General features: G+C 33.1%; 2 pseudogenes across 1 annotated transcript; one reads left to right on the forward strand and one right to left on the reverse strand.

Moving 5' to 3' along the window:
• Positions 1-13,382: 13,382 nt before the first annotated feature.
• LOC18612229 (4-hydroxyphenylpyruvate dioxygenase-like) lies at positions 13,383-14,811 on the forward strand (annotated as a pseudogene).
• Positions 14,812-15,152: 341 nt separating this feature from the next.
• Positions 15,153-17,624, reverse strand: LOC18612230 (GDSL esterase/lipase At2g42990-like; annotated as a pseudogene). Its single transcript, XR_016028433.1, has 3 exons — positions 17,259-17,624; positions 16,450-16,940; positions 15,153-15,470 (listed from the first exon to the last, which is right to left on the reverse strand). The product of XR_016028433.1 is annotated as a GDSL esterase/lipase At2g42990-like (transcript).
• Positions 17,625-18,382: the final 758 nt, after the last annotated feature.

Below are 18,382 nucleotides of genomic sequence, written 5' to 3' on the forward strand. Positions count from 1 at the left end.
ATTGGGAACCGTGCCCCTCTAATTAGACTGGCCCACGAAACCCCGTCACTGTAGTGCCCACTTTATAATCCACCAACCAATAAAATCACAATAGCATGACATGGCTCACTTAACACATTCAAGGCAAATCAAAGCAGTTCACATATTCTTAAAATCATAAAAATAACCAGTCATACCCACATTTATCATAAGCCATTTAATGTAAAATCATGGATAAACAACACAATCATAGTATAGGTCTCCAATTACTCTATTTTTGAAATCATTATTAAATTTTCAAAAATTTTATAAAATCTCATTTTCCCATAAAACACAATAATTTTTCAATTAAACCATTTTTTCATAAAATCACACAATTAAATAAATCTACTCTAGATAATTAAGACGATAGTAAGTTTACTCACTGTACTAGGAGTAGATATACTTTTATTCTCGGTCTTCGAGTGTAGCCTTTTACCCGTATCAGATAGCTCACCATCTATCCACAATACATGACACAAAAATTTCAATAATTTGTGTCAAATCAATATATACTATTTCAGGCTCTTATCCATGCGTATGCACTAGATAGGGTGTGAAATGTTTGGACAATCGCTTAATCACAGTGTCCGACCTAACTCGCCTATACACGGTGTAAATTTCTAAAATCTCCAATTCAACTCAAATTCCATCCATTTCAATTTCAATTATCCAATTATATCCACAATACCTCAATGACTATGAATGTGGTCCAATTTATCAGTTCGGACCACAAATTATGCCTTGACCCCTAGTGGGTAAAAATTTTAATTTTTTTGCATCAAAAATTTCCATTTAATTTGCAACCTCATAATTCATCATTTTTCCATCTAATTCTCTTAAAATAAAGTCAACCTCATCCTCACACACCATTGGCTAGATTCGGCCTAGAGAAATTCATGGAGAAAATAAATATTTTTCTTGTTGTTTTACTCATAAACATGCTAAACTAACACTAAACACTAACATAGTTCAAAATCAAATTAATCTAACAACTTTCTCTCTCTAAACCCATATGATCAGATTTGAATCCGTCATCAAAACACATAATTTAACCATGGAAAATAAGGAGAAATGCATGGAAATGATAAATCTTAAGCTAAGCTTGAAAAATGATACCTTTAAACACTTGATTCCTTGAAAAATCACACTTTTTCTTTGAATTTTCTCACTCTAGGGTTTGTTCTTATTTCTCTCTCTCTCTCCTGCTGGTTTTGGCTGACCCTCCTAATGAAGAATTCTGGAATTTTCAAGCCTTTTAATAGGCTTAATAAAATATTATTATTTTATTTATCTTTTGAATATTTTATTATTTTATTTTTTTCTAGCCATTTTTTTTACTTTCTTTTTCTACCACTCAATCCTCTTCACTTATCCATGTCTTCCATGAAATTTCTAGACTTTTTCAAAGTTTTGGTGGAGCAAATTTTTAAAAATTACACATTTACCCCCGTAAACTGAAAAATTACATTTTTACCCCAAAAACTGAAAAATTGCCCATAGACATATTTTTCATCCCTTATACTCATACCATTCTCCAATTTGTCAAATGTGATCTAAATTCTCTCAAAATCTCAAATTTTGTCCACGAGTGGAAAAATTATGATTTTGTCCCTAGATAGTGAAAATTTCGGTTTGACTCCAAATTGATCCTCGAATTCCGAATTACCATTTTGAGTCATCCCTGAACTGTAAAACTCTTAATTTTACCTTAAAATTCCTATTTGAACCAATTCGAGGCTTAATCGACTCAATGGTACCATTAAGGGCAATATCGTCTTTTAACGATTTCTCGAACTTTCTAAATATACAAACATTCTATCAATCATGTGAATGACATTATAATTATTTTACAAAGCAGGGTTTAACAACACTACCCCCCTTAAAATAAAATTTTATCCTCAAAATTTTACTTGTCAACTCAAAGAAAAGGTGGGGTATTATCTTTTATTCGATGCTCAACTTCTCCTGTTATCTCCTTTATAGGGAATTTTGAGTTTCTCCTCGTATTTATTTCCAACTCAACTTGAATACTTCACTTATATCTATTATTACCCTTTAGAATTTGATCAGCAATAATCCTCTCGATCATGAGTCTTTATGTCATTTAGGATTATACTAAGTGGTTTCCCAAGATAAAGAGTCTACACAGCCTCCTGTCTATAATCGATGCTGCAGTCATTGACTATAAATAAGACTCTACGTCAACTCCACTATTTCGCTGTTTACCACAAGAGTTGCTTCATTTAATCACTTTTCATTCAATTGAGTTAATACAAGAATTATAAATCCTCATAGTAATCCTTTATAGTACTCATTTTCTATGCCACAGTCGTAATCCTTTATTCACAAATTCGTTACTTAACATTGATGTCCCTTCTCATTAATCTCTCATCCTCTTTATTTCTTAAGATTTGACTTTGATCAATACATTATTGATCTTAATACTCCACAAGGTAATTTATTTCAATGTAGCTGTTGGAATCTACTAAATTAAAATAAATCTTTTACTTTTGGAGTTACTACCTTAATCATTCTCAACGGCTTGGCCCCTTTTTGAGTCTATACCACAATTAGCAAAGTAAATTTTCTATCACAGATGCATGATCGAGACACTGACCCTAACATATCTATATTATCTATGTGATATGTCACCGCCATCCCTTAGGGCATATTTTATTACCAATATTCACATATTTTTACCATGATAATTTCTCAAATAAATTAAAACTTGTGGGGAAAAACATACTTTACAATTTATATCTCCCTCTATAAGCATCTCCAAAAATCCTCATGTCCTATGTCCCACCTTAGCACAGTCTTCCCATATGGTTCAATAGATCATAACTTCATCACACGCCTAATGATTCATTATTGATAGTATCCCACTAATCTCATAGTTGTAACCGATTATATTCCTCATCTTAAAATTTTACGATATCACCTTCTAATTCCTTCCATACTCAAATTTATAATCCTTGACTTAACCCCGTTAACTGGTGATCAATTCATAGTATTGTAAGGTTTAATCGTTATTAAATCTAATAATTGTTGAAACCATTAATAGCTTCCTATTTCAACCTTCAATACTTATTTAAAATAATCGATCTTGCCACTAAGATAATTATTCATCCTCAATACTTATATTACTAATCTACTTTTGTCATACTAAAAGATTTTTATACTCCTTCTGGATTATTAAGTTCAGGACACCATCGGCTTTCAGCAGTAAAATCTGTTGGTCCCTCACTAACACTCTGTGAACTATCAGAATCATTGTCCCCCTAGACATGTTAAGTGTAATCCAACACACTTCAAAACCCATATGAAATCAAACGAAAATCACTTAATCTCTTGTACACCCTGCAAACAAACAAGTCTCTATATGCAGACTCATGTATTTTATTCGACTTAACTTAACTCGGGGACACGCAGTGTCAGTGTGGATTTCTTAAAACAACTTTAAAACTAAACACTTTAAAATCCAAAGCTTTAAAACCAAAATCTTTGATCTTTAAACCATGCTCTGATACCACACAAATTGTCACGACCCGAAACTCCCATCGATCCAGTGACAATCGCCGTGAAGCCTCGACAGACATTCTTTCCCTGAATACCTTTCGAGACCTCGCAAGGTTTTTGTACCAGTTTTTCCATTCCTCTCTCTTTCTTCTTTTTTTTTTTTGAATAATAAAATAAAATTAAAATATTAATTAAAATAATCTATTTTAATGTAAAACAATATATATATATATTTTTTTTTGAAACATCAAAAATTATTTTTCTGCACATAAAAATAAAATAAATTTATACATACTGTAATATAAAAAACTGGAGTATGCAATTTAAATTACAATGACACGTGGGCCCCAAATAATTGAGAAGGTTTAAGTCTATAACCTTGCTTTCTAATATGCAACTCCGAAATTTACTTCTCTATGCAATTGACAGTCTACTGCCTATTCTGAGCCTGAAAAATATATAGGAAGAAGGGGTGAGATTATAAAATCTCAGTGAGTAGACAAACATTATCAAAATAATCTAAAGCCGAGTAATAGGAGACAATTAAAATAATTCATCCCAACCCATATAAATAATTGGATTTCATCCAATTACTCAACATGGCTTATGTACTTTTCAAAAACTTGGCCCTTGCCAAAAATCCATTCTCGGGGATTCCCTGCGAAGGCATCTTACCGAGATCGCCAAGGCTGTTTATTGTCACACACACGAGCACATTTCACCTCTGACAACACAACCGTTCCTCGGCGTTGGCTGAGTCTCAGTTTCACGTGGTGGCCAGCGTGAAGTGTACTCAAATCTTACCTCGGGAGTTATCCTACGTGCCTCTCCAATCGAGGTAAGCTCAATAATTGGGAACCGTGCCCCTCTAATTAGGCTGGCTCACGGAACCCCCATCACTACAGTGCCCACTTTATAATCCACCAACCAATAAAATCACAATAGTATGACATGGCTCACTTAACACATTCAAGGCAAATCAAAGCAGTTTTGTCACGACCCGGTACTCCCCTCGAGCCAGTGACAACCGCCGCGGTGTCCAGATAGACACTTATTGCCCTGAATGTCAACCCGAAATCCCGCAAGACTTTACTATCAGTTTCTCTGTTCCCTTGTGAGCAACCATTGACAAATATCGTGTTCTAAAAGATTTTAAGCTGTTTCCAACTTTAAACAAATAAAATATTAATTTTTCGTCTCACAGGGGTAATTTGGTCATTTTTCTCAAAAATTTTGAAACTGGCTAAAACGTAATATACAAGTACAAAACACACAATTCATATTCAAAATGAGTTTAAAAGTCTAAAATCTTCATTTAAAACGAAATTATGGTTATTTGAATATAATAAGAAAATAAAAGAAATATTAAGTAAAATATTCTATTTTCTTATAAAACAATATTTATAGAGTTATACGTGAATAATTTTTATAGCGTAAAAGCTAAATAAATTTATACATACTTAAATACAGTAAGCCAAAATATTTAATTTAATTTACAATAACAAGAGTGCCCCCGAACAAACAAAAGTAAAGAGGACTGTGAACCTACGGTTTGAAAAATACAGATCCCACTGTAGTCTTCGATGAGATCAGCTATCTACAGTCTATACTGAACCTGAAATGGGTGGAAATGAGGGTGGTGAGATTATAAAATCTCAATGAATAAACAGACATCATCATAAACATCTAGAGTTGAGTACATGGAGACAATAAAGTAAATCATCATAAACTGGGTTATACAATTAGAACACATCTCGTTCAAAATACGTAAAAAGGCTTATGAATCTCATAACAATCTAGGCTTGTGCCATAAATCCATTCTCGGGGACACCGTGGCCGAGGCATCCTACCGAGACCGTCAAGGCTATTAAAATTCACATTTCACATAAATCATGTTTTTGTTTTGAAAACATAGCCGTTCCTTGGCGTTGGCTGAGTTCTCCCTCACGTGGTGGTTTAGCGTGAAGTGAACCCTAAACTTTACCCCATGAGATACCCTACGCGCCTCTCCATTCGAGGTAAGAATATAATGGGGTTTACCGTGCCCCTCTAAAAGGCTGGTCCACAGAAACCCCCTACTGCAGTGATTAATTAATATATAATCCACCATATAATAAAACTCAATAACATGATATGACAATTTTGTAATTCGTAGTTTTCAAGGTAACCAAACAATTCGCATTTCAATACAATTGCCAACTAGCCAATCATGCTCGATTTATCATCAGCCAGTTAATTTAAACAATCAAATTACCACAATTAACAGTCTCCGTGTACTCTATTTTTCAAAATCACTATTAATTTCAAAACAATTTATAATTTAATTTCATTGAAACTCATTTATTCATAAAACATGAAAATTTATCTTTTTAAATTCCTTTTTCCATAGAATTCATGAAAGCATCTAAAAACCACCATAGATAATTAAAATGACAGTAAGTTTACTCACAATGTCTAGAATGCAGACTTTTGAAGCACTCTGTCTACTGGTCCTCGGATGCAATTTCCTTACCTTTATCGGAGGACTCACCACCTTGACACAGTACAAAATCGAGAGTTTCACCAAGTTGGTGCTAAATCAAAATTAAAGTAATTTAGACTACCAATGCATGATATGGAATGCAAAAATGCACTGGTAACTATCTAAACCCGGTATTGACTAATTCGTCTTATCACCCGATTAAATTCCTAACGGGTCCGTTTAAACTCCAATTTAATTCTTTTCAGTTTCTATACCTCAATTGCACCCAAATTAACTTAATGTCCCTCAGTGTGGTGCAAATTATCAGTCCCAACAGTAAATTACGAAAATACCCCTAATGGGTAAAAATTCGTATTTTTGCTCCGAAAATTTCCATTATTTTTCTAGGCTCATAATTCATTATTCCTTAACCAATTCTCCTAGAATAAAATCAAACTCATCCTCACTCACTACATGGTAAATTCAGCCATTAATGGTTGGGGGAGAAAATAAATTCTTTTCTTGTTGTTTTATTTCTAAATATGCTAAACTAACTAAAAACACTAACATAAATTAAAATCAAATAAATCTAACAAATTTCTCTCTCCTAACCCATTTTTCCAGAATTGAATTCATCATGAAAACATGTAATTTAATCATGGAAAATAAAGAGAAATGCTTGGGAATAAGAAAACTCAAGCTTAATAGAAAAAATCTCACCTTTTTCACTTAATTTCCTTGAAAATTCACACTTTTTCTTTGATTTTCTCTCTCTAGGGTTTTGTTTTTGTTTTCTCTCTCTTCTTGCTGGTTTGGCCGGCCATGGGGTGGAAGATGGGCTGATTTTGTGCCTTTTAAAAAGGAAAATAATAAATTAATAAAGGCATGACACATGGCATCATGTCATTGGCCCGTTTTTAAAATTTTAAAAATTTAAACATTTTATCTCCACCACATGTTTAGTCAAGGGTCAAAGATGAAGACAAAGGAAGACCATGTGCTGGAAAAAATATCCTGGTGGTGGAAAATTACAATTTTGCCCATGAGGTGGCAAAATTACCATTTTACCCCTATACTCTAAATTATACCGAAATTAAAATTTTTCACTTCTAAACCTCAAATCATACTTCAATAAGTCAAATTATACCCCAATAAGTCAAATGGGGCCAAAAAATTCTTTTCTAAAATTCTCATTTTGTCCCCAAGTGGCAAATGACCATTTTGCCCCTAGTTAGTGAAAATTCCGATTTGACTTTAAATTGATCCTCAAACTCCAAATTACCATTTTAAGTCATCCATGAACTGTGAAACTCTTAATCTCACCTTAAAATTCCTATTTGATCTAGTTCGAGGATTAAATAAACTTTGTTGTACCTCTAGGTACAATACCGACTTTTGTAAATTTTTCGGGACTCTCCTAGCATGCAATCATGCTATCATCACATGTAAGTCATGAATAGTATTTTATAAGGTCGGGCTTTACAAGTTCACATATTCTTAAATCATAAAAATAACCAGTCATACCCACATTTATCATAAGCCATTTAATGTAAAATCATGGATAAACAACACAATCATAATATAGGTCTCCAATTACTCTATTTTTTAAATCATTATTAAATTTTCAAAAATTTTATAAAATTATTTTATAAAATCCCATTTTCACATAAAACACAATAATTTTCCAATTAAACCATTTTTTCATAAAATCACACAATTAAATAAATCTACTCTAGATAATTAAGACGATAGTAAGTTTACTCACTGTACTAGGAGTAGATATACTCTTATTCTCGATCCTCAGGTGTAGTCTTTTACCCGTATCAGATAGCTCACCACCTATCCACAATACATGACACAAAAAATTCAATAATTTGTGTCAAATCAATATATATTATTTCAGGCTCTTATCCATGCGTATGCACTAGATAGGGTGTGAAATGTTTGGACAATCGCTTAATCACAGTGTCCGACCTAACTCGCCTATACACGGTGTAAATTTCTAAAATCTCCAATTCAACTCAAATTCCATCCATTTTAATTTCAATTATCCAATTATATCCACAATACCTCAATGACTGTGAATATGGTCCAATTTATCAGTTCGGACCATAAATTACGCTTTTACCCCTAGTGGGTAAAAATTTTAATTTTTTTGCACCAAAAATTCTCATTTAATTTCCAACCTCAAATTCATCATTTTTCCATCTAATTCTCTTAAAATAAAGTCAACCTCATCCTCACACACCATTGGCTAGATTCGGCCTAGAGAAATTCATAGAGAAAATGAATATTTTTCTTATTGTTTTACTCATAAACATGTTAAACTAACACTAAACACTAACATAGTTCAAAATCAAATTAATCTAACAACTTTCTCTCTCTAAACCCATATGATCAGATTTGAATCCATCATCAAAACACATAATTTAACCATGGAAAATAAGGAGAAATGCATGGAAATGATAAATCTTAAGCTAAACTTGAAAAATCATACCTTTAAACACTTGATTCCTTGAAAAATCACACTTGTTCTTTGAATTTTCTCACTCTAGGGTTTGTTCTTATTTCTCTCTCTTTCCTGCTGGTTTTGGCTGACCCTCCCAATGAAGAATTCTGAAATTTTCAAGCCTTTTAATAGGCTTAATAAAATATTATTATTTTATTTACCTTTTGAAAATTTTATTATTTTATTTTTCTAGCCATTTTTTTTACTTTCTTTTTCTACCACTCAATCCTCTTCACTTATCCATGTCTTCCATGAAATTTCTAGACTTTTCCAAAGTTTTGGTGGAGCAAATTTTTAAAAATTACACTTTTACCCCCGTAAAGTAAAAAATTACATTTTTACTCCAAAAACTAAAAAATTACCCATAGACATAGTTTTCATCCCTTATACTCATAACATTCTCCAATTTGTCAAATGTGATCTAAATTCTCTTAAAATCTCAAATTTTATCCGCGAGTGGAAAAATTACGATTTTGCCCCTAGATAGTGAAAATTCCAATTTGACTCCGAATTGATCCTCGAACTCCGAATTACCATTTTGAGTCATCCCTGAACTGTGAAACTCTTAATTTCACCTTAAAATTCCTATTTGAACTAGTTCGAGGCTTAATCGACTCAATGGTACCATTAAGGGCAATATCGTCTTTTAACGATTTCTCGAACTTCCTAAATATTCAAACATTCTATCAAGCATGTGAATGACATTATAATTATCTTACAAAGTAGGGTTTGACAAGAAATTACAATAGTAATAAAACATTATATATCTTATATAAAACATTATTGATATGAACAGATAAACCAACCAACAATCAAGATAATGTTGGACAAATTTAGCATAACATAGATTATACCCACTAATGGTGAGATTTGAACTTGAGATCTCAAAATTCAAGAGCCTCCTTTTTATTATTGAAACAAAACCTCATTAGTTAAAAGGTGTATTACTATTGTTTAAATATTTATTTACTATACAAATTTTCAATTTCTTTTTTATCAAAATTTTTATATGAAAGATATTAAACTAATTTATAGTATTGATATGGTATCATTTATCCAATAAGAAATATTATTTTTATTGAGTTAATAATGACATGTGCACAGGTCTAATAGCCCACCAGAACCATGGTCTTGGCTCAACTCTAGATGTTATTATATTATTAAATAAATTATTTTTCTACAACAAATATGACTTAAAATAGCATATTTTTAAAATGTGTTATTAAAAATATTGTTAATAATACTTTTTTATATTTTTAGAATATTTTTGCACATCTAACTTTACTATATAAAGTTTTAGATGTATTATGAATAAAATGTAACCATAAATATTGCATATACTAGTAAAGGTTGTATTTTTTTATATTACTACTAAATGTGAAAAAAGTGAAGCGAAAATTTTAAATAATTGCACTGTTTAAGATTTTATTATACAAAAATAAATGTCGCTTAAAGAAGTGTGATTTAATCTCAATTTTGTTATAGTGTTTTTAGGGACAAATTTTGTTAACACTCAAAAATAAAGTGCTTTCGAAAATAACCTTTTTTAATTTTAACAATTTTTAGTCAAAAGAAAAAATTTTAAAAATAAAATTACCTTTAATGAAACCTCCTCATATTCAAGTGCACGTGTTGAAAAATGTCATGTTGAAAAAAAAATTATTACACGTCATTTTTTTTATGATTACAGAAAATGTAACAAATAAAATAACCCCAAAAACTAATTATCCAAATTTATTTTATGCTAGCAATAACATTAACGTTGAATAACTTTTCAATACATCTCCCTTTCCATATCAAATTCTTTTTTAATTTTAAACTTTATCTCTATCATGAAAGTATTTAACTCTAAGAGTTTATTTTCAATTAAAATTCAACAATGGAAACAAAGTTACATGCTATGTTTAAAAAATGTTGTTATTACACATCATACTAAAAAAAAATATTGTTACAATTAAAAACAAAAAAGCTGTTACACACTTTAACTCCAAAAATTTATATTGTAGTGAAATACAAATGAGCAAGTTACACATCATGTTTAAAAAAATATTGTTGTTACACGTCATACCGTTACACACTTCAATAAAAGACGTTGCACACCAAAACTTCAGCAGCAGATGTTACATGCTAAGAACAAAGCTTCAGCACCAAATATTACACACCAAGACCAAAGCTTCAACATAGATGTTATACACTTAGGCTAAAGCTTCAACATCAAATATTACATGTTAAAACTTCATTCTTCCTACTGATGTTACATGCCAAGGTATGAATCATTTTGTTACACGCCAAGGCATGACTTGAATCACTGAAAAACTCAACACTAATAAATCCAAGAACATGTTGTTACTCGTTATATCATACTTTTTGGTCTGTAGATCAATGATGATATAACAGGATGGCAAGAGATAGACAGAGAGAAAGGTTTGTGAATGTAAACCAATAAACTCAAGAACATGTTGTTACATGTCATGTCATGCTCTTTGATCTATAAATTGATGACGATATGGCTAAATGGCGAGAGATAAACAAGGAGAGATGATAATTGTGGTAAAATTAAAAAGAATTGGATGACGAGAGAGAAAAATGGGAAGCACAGCAAACGAATAACAAGAGAGAAAAATTGAGAGCATTTAATTGTCTGAAATGATTTTAAGGGCATTTTTGTAAAGTCATGACAAAAGTTGAGTAAAAACGGTTAACTTTATATTGAAGATTATCTTGAAATGAGCTTATCAAGTTCGTTATTTCTCACAATTTGCTTTATTTTTTATTTAATTTTAACTTTAAAATATGTTTTTTTAATTATTTAGACATAATTTTTAGAGGTATTAATCAAACTCATCTCAACTCATGAATATCTCTACTTAATAACCACTAGACTCATTTAACAATTGCAATTGAAACCCAATTGAATTCGAAGAGACCCAAACTTATAACTATCTTCACTTAAATGTCCCATGCATAAGACAAATTAAAACTTTAAGACACACTTGGTTCACGAATAGAAGGAGAATGAAATGCTTGACAATCTATCAGAGATATGGTAGTCAGTAAAGTAACATCTGCCCATAATGGAAAATTTGATTGCCAATATATTCCATCGGAAAGTCATCAAATCTGTTAGTATTTGCATTAGTCGGTAATGATATTGGTCCTATTCTGTTGGTAAACAATAATACAACAACAACAATACAAATTAAAACAAAAATAGAACAACACAATAAGAATAATAACAATAAAATAATAATACAAATTAAAACAATAATACAACGACAACACAATTACAATAACATAATAACACAAATTAAAACAATAATACCACGACAAAAAAAAAAATGCAACAACAGACACAATAACAATAATACAACAACAATAATGCAACAACGTACACAATAACAATAATACAACAACAACAATAATGCAACGTACACAATAACGATAAAACAATTATACAAATTAAATAACAACAAAAATACAAATTAATGGATTTTTTGGGGGGGGTTTATGGCTACCAAACAAGAGGAGCAAAAAAGAAGAGCAATGTGACGACGAACGGGAAACTTGAAAGAGAGAAGAGAGGGAGGGGTGCGGTCTGCTGGGGAGAAGGGGTGCAATCGACAATGGGAAGGCTGGATAAGCCAATCGACAACACAAGAATGGCTTGTAGGGGTCAACGATTGGGGGGGAGGGGGTAGATATGAGAAGAGAGGAGAGAATTTTGATTCAAATAACCTTAATCCTCATTATCGACTGAATATTCGATCGATAAAATCATAATATTTTTTCTGACCTATATTCGATCGATAAGTTCATCGATAAGTTAGTAAATACCTATGAAATCTTCAGTTGATAATATTAATGTCATTCCTATTTCTTTGGCACCAAATCATTACCGATCACATATCAACTATTTCATTTCTGTCAGTGGCATCTTACACATTGATTCATCGTCATTTGATTAGCAATTCGTCAATAAATGAAAGCTTTTGTATGCTAGGGTTAGGTTTTAACATATATAGGATAGTAATTTCACAAAATCATTAAAAATATTTTTGTCTAAAACTTTTTCTAACTATTCCTTAACTTATGGATTAACTATAGTCATTTCAATTTCTTGAAATGATTATTCTGTGAATTAAAAAAGTGTAAGAGGGCATTGAGAAACAGAGAGAATGGCAAACCAATGAACCGACGAGAGCAGAAAGCCACTACTCTTTACTAATGGACAGGTTCTCTGTCCAAACAAGGAACCAACAGAAAAGCAAAGAAAAAAACAATTGATTGCTGGGAGATAATTGAGGAAAATTTTGATTTTATTAGGAATAAAGTTAATTGCGGCAATAATGGATATAAACATAGGGAATAAAACCAATTAAATAATAATGACCAAACCTAATATATTAATGCACCATATTCTAATTTGAAAAGAAAAAATCAAGGACGATTAAGAAAAGGAAGGTTTGAAATTTTATTGATTGAGTTTAATTTCCATTTACATTAGGAATTTGAATAAATTAAATTGAATTAACGTAGATAAAGAAACTAATCTATGTATTTATTGTCTTGTAAAACCGGCATGTCAAGGGAATTTTGGACTGTAATGTAACAATGGGACATGTCGGCAATCCTTGCATGGTTGAAATGCCAATCCAGTTAATTTCCATTTTTTTTTTCTTATTTGGGAAGAAAGAATTTGAATCAAACATTTAGAGTAAAGAAAATGTAATATTAATTATAATTAAGAATCAAATGACGAATTAATTTATAAATCACTATAAAAATCCATATGAATGCCCCCAAGATTTTTCAAAACTTGTCCATTCTCCAAAGCCATTTCCAATCTATTCTATCAACTGAAAGTGGACAAGAATGGGCAAAGAAATCGAGAGCAGTGGCTCCAACTCTGTAGGATCCTCCAAGTTTGTGCGCACCAACCCCATGTCCGACCGCTTCAAAGTCAAGCGGTTTCATCATGTAGAGTTTTGGTGCAGCGATGCCACAAATGTTGCTCGCCGGTTCTCATGGGCCCTTGGCATGCAATTGGCTGCCAAGTCCGACCTTCCACTGGAAACATGGCTCAGGCTTCCTATCTCATACGCTTTGGAGAGTGCAACTTTCTCTTTACTGCACCCTATTCTCTATCCATTGCTCAAGCTGAAAACCTTTCTCCCTCTGCCACTGCCTCCATTCCTACCTTTGATCACGCCATCTGCCGTGCCTTTGTCGCCTCCCATGGCCTCGCCCCACGAGCCATTTTTGTGGAGGTTGAAGACGCTGAGACTGCATTCTCATTAGTGTCTCCCATGGCGCTAAGCCTTCATCCCCTCCAACAGTCCTCGACAATCAGGCTGTTCTTGCTGAAGTCTTTCTCTTCGGTGACGTTGTTTTGAGGTACATTAGTTTTAAGAACTCTGATCATGAGAGTCCTAACGATGATGAAAATTGTACCTGGTTCTTGCCTAGGTTCGAAAAAATGGAAGATACTTTGTCATATCCTTTGGACTATGGGATCCGTCGGCTTGACCATTTGGTCGGAAGCGTACCGGAACTTGGACCAGCAGTGTCTTATTTGAAAGAGGTTACTGGGTTTCATGAGTTTGCAGAGTTTACAACAGAAGATGTGGGAACTCTTGAGAGTGGGCTAAACTCTTTGGTGCTTGCAAGCAATAATGAGATGGTGCTGTTGGTGATTTGCGAGCCGGTGTTCGGGACGAAGAGGAGGAGCCAGATACAGACGTTTTTGGAGCATAACGACGGGGAAGGGGTGCAGCATCTTGCATTGGTGAGTGGGGATATATTCAAAACCTTGAGAGAGGGTTGGAGGCCTCGAGTTTATGCCGCCTCCACCACCAACATGTTACAAGAATTTAAAGAAGAGAGCCGGCGATGTGCTAAGTGATGTGCAGATCAAGGAGTGTGAAGAATTGGGCGTTTTGGTTGACAGAGATGATCAGGGTACTCTGCTCCAGATTTTCACCAAGCCCTTTGGAGATCGGTACCTGCATGGCTAACAAGTTTACTTTGTTTGGATTTTATTTTGTTAAACATGTACCTAGGGAGCATGTAGTTGTATCGATTAACTTTACTAGTTGTTCTTTTGGGCAGGCCCACTACATTTATAGAGATAATTCAGAGAATTGGCTGCATGCTCAAGGATGATAAGGGAAAGATGTACGAAAAAGGCGGATGTGGAGGGTTTGGCAAAGTTAACTTTTCCGAGCTTTTCAAATCTGTTGAGGAATATGAGAAGTCACTGGAACGCAAAAAAACTACTGAACGTGCTGCAGCTTAATTAACAAACAACACCTTTTCTACTTCTCCCTTGTGTAATGTACTAAACCATGAGTTGAATAAGATTCTAAATCTAGTTGAAGGCTCTTTTATCTGATTTTTCGATTGATTAACACCCATTATTCCTTTATTTTGTTGGGAAAGTAAAAAATGGTAATTTTAATGCCCAAAAAAAAAAAAACAGGAACGTTCAATGACCACCCAAAAAATTTTACTCCACGTTTTTTCATACACAATTTGTTTCAAATTTATTGTTATATAATGCCCATCCAATGAAATAATTTTTCCCGTAATTCAGAGAAAATGTACAAATGCTGTATTCTTTCTGCCTTAAAAAGCCTTGTGGCATTTCTATTTTGTTCAATTCAATGGAAATTGTTCCTCGTTTCTCCTTGTAGAGTCGCTAATATCCTGCATCCGATCATCCATTGTTGGAAACTGATGCAAATAGAGACTCGATTTGTTTGAGAAATCAAAGAAACAGTGGTTTGAGGGCCCGTAGTAAATTATCTGAGGTAATTTTATTAGTTCGCTGTGAGGGGTCGATGGCATCCCAAAATACATACTTATTTGCATCTGTACACGTGAGTGGATGATGCCGATTGCACAGAATAGCCGTCTCGAACAGCCCTGTGCCACAACACCCTTCTTCTGAAACCTCAAATCCTGACAATCAAACAACAAACCATGTATGTTTATCATCAATTGTTCAAAGCTTTACGGTTAATGTATAAGATAATAACTTTCTATATCATTTAGTTTATTTGAGACATGCATTATTATTTTTAATGCGAGAGGATAATGAATCAGCCAGTTGGTTCTCCCTAATTTTTCAATAACCAATCAGATTATAAATTGCTCTGCGCCCATTCATCATCGGATGAAAGTTCAGTAGCATGCCCTTAAATTGGTCTGCTGTCCGCAAGCTCAATTAATGATGGTGCACAACAACTTTTGTTCACCGGGAAATTGTTAATCGCTAAACCCTAAATACTACTACCTAATTGCTTGTATAATAAATTTGCTCTACTTATAGCTTAAATGAATTCTGCAATCTTGATAGAGGACCTCTTCAACATCTAGTTATAGCAAATGTCAAGAGTTGAAGAGACTTCATTTCAAACAAATTTGAGTATATTCAAACATGTTAAATATAATATTCCTATCCATTTTTTTTCAAAAAAAAAACAGGTATATTGCATACAATTAAGGTTTTGTTCTTTTTTTTAGTCAAATAAGTTTTTATAATTAATAGTTGATTAATTGTTACTAATTAAAACGTTACTTGTCATTTTATATGCACGTAACATTAATGTGAAGAATGAAAAATATCACATGACATACCATATGACCATGTCATCATGACACATAATCATGTAATGTCATCATTTATTATAACATATTAACATACCACGTCAGCAATATGTGATAAATAATGATAAATAATATTTTGATTAAGTAATTATTAATCATATAAAATTATATATTTAGTTCAAAATAAAAATATAAGAACTTGATTGAATAAAATATAAGTACTTATTTGAATTTGTTTAAAATAGATTAAGATATTTTCTAGATTATTTTGCCAAAAATATTTTAAGATAATTATTGGCGACCGAGTAGGACAATGATAGTAAAAACTTACCATACTGAGAAGGATTTTTGATAAGCTGCAAAAGTAGGTCATAAGTATCTGCGAAGAACACTTTCAACCCAGGAAGGTCCTCGTCCAGCTTTGCCACCAACAGTTTCAACTTGCCATTAAACTCCAAGGCAACTTTGTTGCGTTCCTCCACGCAGTTAAGAGGGTCCTCAAAATTTGTGGCTCTCTGCACTGGCAAACAGCCAATTGGCGGAAGTCCTGTGAGGGACATCTTTCGAGCTCCTAGACCGTAAATTTGCCTAACGAAATTTTCAGCAATGCCAATGAGGAAATCCTCATATTCTTGTACGGTGAATTGGGACTGTCTCTCTGGAAGGGCATAATAGTTTTCAAGGAAATCATTCGTTCCTATGCTTATTAGATATAAGGCCTCGGAAATTATCCCCGTTCGCCTTCTTATCACCCAGATAGGCTCGCAACTTCTTTTGGTACTCCTTGTAGCACTCCACTTCCTTCCACAGAGGAATCACTTTCTGCCATGGTATAATCAATACCACTCAATATCACAGAAAGGACAGGTAAATGGATATCATATACTGGATACCGTCAAACAGTCATAAGAATTTAATGCCTTAAATGGCAGAGTTATGTTCTTGACTTAAGTAGCAATTTCTGTGATGAATGAGGAAAGACAAAAGAAAGGAAAAACCAGAAGACCAGCAACAATTATATAGTACAGGATGAGATCAAACAATCCTGAATAGCTTAGATACTTAACAAGCTTAAGTTAAATAACTATGATGAGGAATATGCTCAGTGTGGTATTATAACCAGTTTGACTGAGAGCTTACCAGTACATCTGCCGTAGCATTGTCGTAGCCAGTTGCAGCAGAAGCAAAGCAAACTCCAGAGGCGAAGTCTGAGATGTTTAAGGTAGGATCCAAGTAGGCAGGAATAATAGGCTTTAGCCCAAAGCCCTCGGAGATGAAGTCAGGAGGAAGGCGGCCATTGCAGAAGCGTCCGGTGGGGGTGCCTCCAGGAAAATCACGGCCATAAGGCTCGAAATTGCACTTGGCAATTGTTGGAATGTAATTGTTGTTGCCTGAATCCACAAATGAATCTCCGAAGGCTATAATAGCAGAAACTTTAGCTTCGGATTTAGAAGCCAGAACCAAGATTTGAACGAAGAAGATCCAGGGAATGTTCATTAGTGCCATGCCCAGTTCGAAATCCCAGTTAGCACGTAGCTAAACAGGGAATGTACCCTAAAAGACTAAAGATAAAGCAAAAGCTTTGTGATAGTAAGAGAGTCCAGCATGATGGGCAATTATATATGACAAAGTTGGATGGTAGCTAGCTTAATTCACACTAGTCGTAATTAACTATAATCAGTGGAAACAGAAATAAAGAGAGAGGGCGCGTAACCAATTATATAAATAGAAAGAAGAAATTAAGGTTTTATATGCTGTGTTGGAACTATTGTAATATATTTTCCATTGTTTATTATTTACAAGATGATATAATTGCACGCGTTGAAGTCTATGGCCCACTTTCAGGATGCTCCTCCTTGCACGTGTCAACTTAATTTCTAAACTCAAAAAAGAACAACAACAAATAAAACACCAAATCCAACTCTTCATAAATACAGAAAACCAAGATGGCCACAATCTTACATAATCAGAAACAGAAAACCAAGATACACAAGAATATATGATGGTTCTTATTAAAGAATCCATTTAAAGGTATTTAATAAAAATAACATATTTAATTAATGAAGAATTCCAATTAGAAACAATAGCATTATTTGACACAAGAGCAGATCAAAATTGTATCCAAGAAGGATTAATACCAACAAAATATTATGACAAAACAACAGAAGGATTAAAAACAGCAAATGGTGGAAAACTTAAAATCAATTACAAGATAACGTATGCAGAAATATGCAACCAAGGAATTAAATTAAAAACACCCTTCT

The sequence above is a fragment of the Theobroma cacao genome, chromosome 1 (genome assembly GCF_053813885.1).
Source record: "Theobroma cacao isolate CCN51 chromosome 1, ASM5381388v1, whole genome shotgun sequence".
Taxonomy (NCBI): Eukaryota; Viridiplantae; Streptophyta; class Magnoliopsida; order Malvales; family Malvaceae; genus Theobroma; species Theobroma cacao.